The sequence below is a fragment of the Medicago truncatula genome, chromosome 2, assembly GCF_003473485.1.
Source record: "Medicago truncatula cultivar Jemalong A17 chromosome 2, MtrunA17r5.0-ANR, whole genome shotgun sequence".
Taxonomy (NCBI): Eukaryota; Viridiplantae; Streptophyta; class Magnoliopsida; order Fabales; family Fabaceae; genus Medicago; species Medicago truncatula.
The window spans coordinates 41,612,783-41,618,964 of record NC_053043.1 but is presented as its reverse complement, the minus strand read 5'-3'; the positions used below and the strand labels follow the sequence as shown (position 1 = coordinate 41,618,964).

The window sequence follows — 6,182 nt, the reverse complement described above, 5'->3', positions numbered from 1 at the left end:
TTGCAAATTATATTATGGAAATTTCATTTGCAACAAATTTTCATGTTAGAACAGAACTTGAACCAATGTGATGAATTGAACCGGAGCACATATTTACAAGATAATAACAACAATTTAGAAAGAATAAAAGTAGGAAAAAAAATATTATTCCCTTTTCTGGCAAGAAAAGAAACATTATTAGTTTTTAATGTCCCCTATCAAAAAATAAATTTAAAAAAACAACAATGTTGCTGCCCAGGATCGAACTGGAGACCTTCAGTGTGTAAGACTGACGTGATAACCACTACACCACAGCAACTTATGATGTTATTACATCTTTATATATTTATAAGTTTAAAATATGGTCGTGTTTTACTGCATAATTTTTTTTTAATTTTTTTATATACGTGCCTGCCAACCCAAAAAAATAAAACTAAGTGCACCTTTTCAAATTTTCCTCCATCAAGAAAATAAATCCATGTAGAAATGGATTTACAGTATCATCCCATCCCACCACATAATAGATAATGCTTTGGCTTGACTCAAAAGACAGACATAAGTGCAAATACATTTTATTGATGATGCCTATTGAATTTAGCATATCATATTGATTAAGTATTTTAAGTATTTGTTTAGTGATAAACACATGTCGTGTGTATAATTTTCACTATGAATTACTCTCAATTTTATTTAGAAGACATAGAAAAAATTTAAATTTAACTAATTAATTAGTGATAAAGAGTTGTCTCGTGCATGAATTGCACTCCCCCAAAGTCACTATTTAGTGATTCATTTCTAGAAAAATAACATGAAAACTATTAAGCGTAAAATCTTTATAATTTGTGTATTATAATTGTTCTACTTTTTATGTCAAAGATATTAAAAGAAAAACTAATTTTTAGTAATTTTGTAGTGACCTAAAATTGTTTGCTTTTTATTTTTAAAAACATTTATAAATATTATCAAAAGTTGATGTGGTGTAGTGGTTATCACGTTAGTTTTACACACTAAAGGTCTCTAGTTCGATCTTGGGCAGCAACAATTTGGTTCTTTTTGTGCGATACATGTCCTTGCTTAAAAAAATATATAATTATTCTCATATTTATATATAGAAGCTATAAAAAAAACATAGTTAACTTTTTTTTCGAACAAAAAATTTGGTTACTATTCTTATTTTTGTTTAATACACAAAAGAAAATGAAACTTAGTTTTTTTGGTACAAAGAAATTTAGTTAATTGATTAGTGACAAATAATTATTTCGTGTATAAATTATATTTTCATTGATACTCTTTAATGACTCATTTGCCAAAAAGTTACGTGAAAATAATGGAATGACATATTAAAAAAAAATGAAGTTGACAAACGACAACTTATTAACTTTTAGAATTTCCTTCAACAAAAAAAAACTTTTAGAATGAATGTCTCTAAAATAAACTTTTAGAATGAATGAAAATTTATAATAGTTTCCGTATTTTTGTACACAACAATTTAAAAAAATAAATAAATACATGTAAAAAATATAGATGTGGTTAGAAGAGTAATTTTGGTAACCATTTCTTCTCAAAAGTCTATAGTAATAGATAAATATCCGCGATTTGTTTAGCAACGGTGTTCAAAATCTGGCACAGTAGTTTGGTTATCTTTGATGGTGAGGAAAGACAACACAAGCAAATTGATATTAGTCTGGTTTCCTTGCATTTTCAAGGGATTTCTACTATAATCACATAAGATTACAATTGCTCCAACGCCCAAGTCAGAGACTTCCTTGCCTAACACAAGAGGACTTCTACAATCATAGTTTTACAAAAGAGTATGTATATGTTTACACTTTAAAACTTAGAGTGTGGTAAACTAACTTAAAGTTCGAGAAACTTCATACACTAAGAAATGTTAAGATACTAAGTTTGTAAGAATTTTTTTAATTGTTTGTGCACTCTTGAATTTGATAGAGTTTTGACACTTGTAAAATATGTGTAGTATCTTATTTTCTTCAAACTTCTCAGGTCCTTATATAGGAGAGAAATGAGAAAGTAGTTGTTTGAACATTGTCAACTCGTCAAATTTGTCCTTAAGAATATTTGATCAGATTTGAATTTTTTTCCCTCAAATGGATAATATCAATGAATAGTACTAGATGAGTCCTTTTTTTCATAGGGAATGATCTGTTACATTTTTTTTTGCCACTAAAGTTGTTTGTTTGGTTGTTTCTACACATGGTCAGAAGACGACAAACAGTACTATCAGAACTTGAAAGCGACATTCCATCAGAAGAAAACAAATCTGGTCAGAGTCACTCAGACTGTTGTCGCGTCCTTCAGGACATGCTTCCTTCAGAGACCGAGTCCATCAGAGCTTTGACTTTATGCTGACCTTTCTTCAAATCATCTTTTAAGTCAAGTTTCTATGGTTTCTTTTGAATACCATAATGCTTTTCATTGTCCTCAGAACTTGATGTATAAGAACCAAAAACTTAACTTTGAAATCATAATTTAATCATATGGTCTTGTATACTTGAACATACATTAGAGTATCAAATTATTCTTTTATACATCGTTATCATCAAAACATTAAAAACATTGTTCTAAAACTCACTTTGATTCAACAATCCTATTATAATCTAATAGTGATATGATCCAATAGAGATCATGAATGAAGGACAACCTTACTACATAGCTTTTAAAATTGTTAAACTAACTTATTGTTGGAGCATAACTTGTTATTGGACCAATCACATGTGTTGCGTCCTCTGTAATTCTTTTCTTTTTGTATGTATGTATATATCCATAGTAAAAAATTAATTAGATACACATCAATGAATTGGTCCGCCACCAAACACCAAACCCAATTAGTAATTAAGAATGAATAGTTTGGTTCTGGTATTCTGAAACCAAATCCTTTTTTATGGTCAATTAGTTGGATAGAGGATTAGGAAAGTGGAACAATTAATCGGTTGAATGGAAATTTGTTAGACACTAGTAACACAAATAGAAGTGATAGTAAGGCAATGCCCAATTTTTTGGTCATGGACTAGTTTACAAAGTAGGGACAATATGCCACATAGTAAACCAACTTATGTATGGATTTGAGACGTTTGTCTTTATCTCCAAACCATGAGCTTAGGTAGGCTACTCCAATAAATAGATATACCTTGTTGAAACAAAAGGGATAACAACCACACAATGCATGCATGCTTCACTTAAATTGAGTTTCCCACACAAGTACAACTAGAAGAAATACTCCCAAGCTATTCAACTGCTGCCAAGTGTCGAGGTTTGGAAGTCAAAGAAAAACCACGTTAACAATCTGTTTGTGTGGTCGAGAGATAAAATATGATAAATTATTATGTGTTTTAATATGCAAATGCTTATCGTAAATATCAAACGTTTTGATTTTAATATCGATCAAAATATCTTTTTTATTTTATATTAATCCTTGCAAATATAGATTTTTTTGTTTTGATCCTTAGTGTTTTGTTCTAGTCCATGTAAAATCTATTCATATTAAAATTGATTCCTATAATATTAGTAATTTCTATAATATCATATTGTTATTTACTTTATCTAAATTATATAATATAATTAGGCATGTTAATGGGGTAGAGTGGGGACATGTCTTACCTTATCCTCCTCCATCATTGATTTCTAAATACTTAATACTTATTTGTTATCCTACGTGTTTTTAACGGGGATGAGAAATTGAATCTCATCTTCACCCCCGACAGGTTTGGGTATCCCTACCTCATCTTCACATTGTTAATATGTGAGAGTAAGAGATAGAGAGTTGAATTGAGAGACACACCCTGAGTGCGTGAGTGAAATGTTTAGGGTTTGGGTTTCTATTTTTATATAAAGGGAGTAATAATGAAGTATAAGGTAATATCCTACATTCGGGACGGATTTGAGTATGAATTCGAGGTGGATACCTATATCCTCATTACCCGTCTTGTATCTGTGTTTTGAAATTGGGGAAAACCCAAACTCTTACCCAAACCTAGTCAAAGTAGGAAAAACCCATCAAATCGAGATGGGTTTGGGAGGGTAATCGTTTGTATGAGCTTTGTTGTCATGCCTAAATAGAATAAATTTAATCTCTTTTATTATTCTTTTGGGTCAAATAATTTATTTATTTTGTTACCATGAAATTAGTACGAATTTTCCACCGTCGGTTCTTCCATTGCAACCGAATTTTTTCATACGCATGAATTATGAATCCAACCCATTACCACATGCTTAAGAAGTTTAAATTCTTTGCCACTTGAATCAATCTTCCGTTGGTACAAATAATCTCTTTTATTTTTATATATATTTAAAAGAAAGATATATATTTTTTTATATTGTTAACTTATTAAAAATACGTCATACAAATAATGTTAATTAATGTTATGACCCATTAAAATATAGAGACTCAAAATACTATTTATTTTTGTTATGGCTAAAGAATATGGGTATCTCAGCTTTCCAGGCTTTGTTTCTCCGTGGCTGGTGGTAATTGAGTAAGTAAACAATGTCCATTTGGAGCACGCAAAGTAGCAAACTCAAAACCAAATTAGTACACAATGTGTAGAAAATAATTCCGGGTTGAATTCATCTTTGACAAAAGATACAAACTTGTAGTAAGAATGGGACAACAAAAACACTCTTTATATGTTAGGGACATGAGTTCAACCTTACAATTTTTCACTTTTCAACGTTGTGTGAGCATTTAAATCAGTCATTTAAAATAAGTGATCAATAGTTTGGTCTTGAGTCATACACATTAAATAAAATTCATCTTTTATATGAGGTAAAATCTCTTAATAAACTTGACATCTTAATTAGAATGTATTCAGATTTTTTTAATGGTAATATTAATATGTTAATTATTTTGTTGGTATTTTTTTTCTTTGTTAGAATTTGAACCTTGTATCTTTATCTTTAACTTCTATAGATCAACCAAGTGAGCTACCCACCACTGAGATCCAGCGCAAATGAATTTTGTGTGAGTGTTGTAACTCTTTTTTGTTTTTTGAATGGCAAATATGTATTATATATATATATATAAAGGAGAAATCTCATATAAGAGCACAAACATATATAAAAGTTGAGTACAATAAGTACTCAAGTCAAGTAATAAAAAAATAAAAAAAATCCCTCCAATAGTAAAACAAGAGCGAAAACTAAAACAAAAAAAAAACATTTAAACTCCTAACAGGACACCCAACCACAGTAGAACAAGCGGAAGACTATGAACATAATCCCTTGGTCAACCAACCCTTAAACAAATCCGCCACAAGACACTATCAGTATCATCACATAATGAGTTCATGATCCCACTCATAGAAGGAACATGTGTGACCACAATGTTTTCCTAAAAACCACGCCCAAGAGGTGGATTTAACCATATCCACCAATTGAAGCATAGACGTCTCCTTCACGAAAAAGATGTCACCATTTCAGGATCTCCACAAGGACCACACAACAGTTTGCCAAATTAATGAGAAACATAACATCTTCTCTTCATCGAAGTCTAACATATATAATACTAAGAAGACTTGATAAATCTGAAGATAAAACAAACTCTTACCCCAACTATCTAAACACATGATGTCACGCTTGACTTAAAAATGACATCTAACAAAAATGCGACTCGAGTACCAAGTTCAATTTCTACTTATGTACAATAAAATTGCACAAAAGATACAAACTGATATGGAGTGTGTCCTTACCTTGTGGCGAAGTTAATGACATTACATTTTTTTTTTAAGAAGTTAATGGCATTATTGTTGATATAATATAATAGAAGAAATACAGACAAAAAAATATATAATAGAAGAAATTAATGTTCAATTAAATACGTACAGATAGACTATGGAGATAGTTGAGTGACCAGAAATTAGGATAGGCCTAACAACGCAAGCAAAGCAACAATTCATTATTATGGTATTGTATTATGATTAAGTTACTTTTGGAGTATGATAAGAATATTATATAGAATATTAATTATATAAAGTAGAATACGTAATGGGAGGTTACACGACATGGAGGGAACTTCTCAACCTACATGTGCTAATGTCAATGAGTGATCAGATCACTTCTTATCTCTCCCAATATTTCTTATGCATTCGGACACCTCACGCAATCTATGTGTCCACATGCTTAGCTTACCAGCATTCACCAAAACGTGCACATAACTAACTTTATATATATCACTATCTACGGATTAG

The 6,182-nt window shown here is 30.4% G+C and overlaps 1 non-coding gene across 1 annotated transcript; it reads right to left on the bottom strand.

Annotated features, from left to right (window-relative positions):
* Positions 1-225: 225 nt before the first annotated feature.
* TRNAV-UAC (transfer RNA valine (anticodon UAC)) lies at positions 226-298 on the bottom strand. The gene has a single exon. It is a non-coding gene; the product is annotated as a tRNA-Val (tRNA).
* Positions 299-6,182: the final 5,884 nt, after the last annotated feature.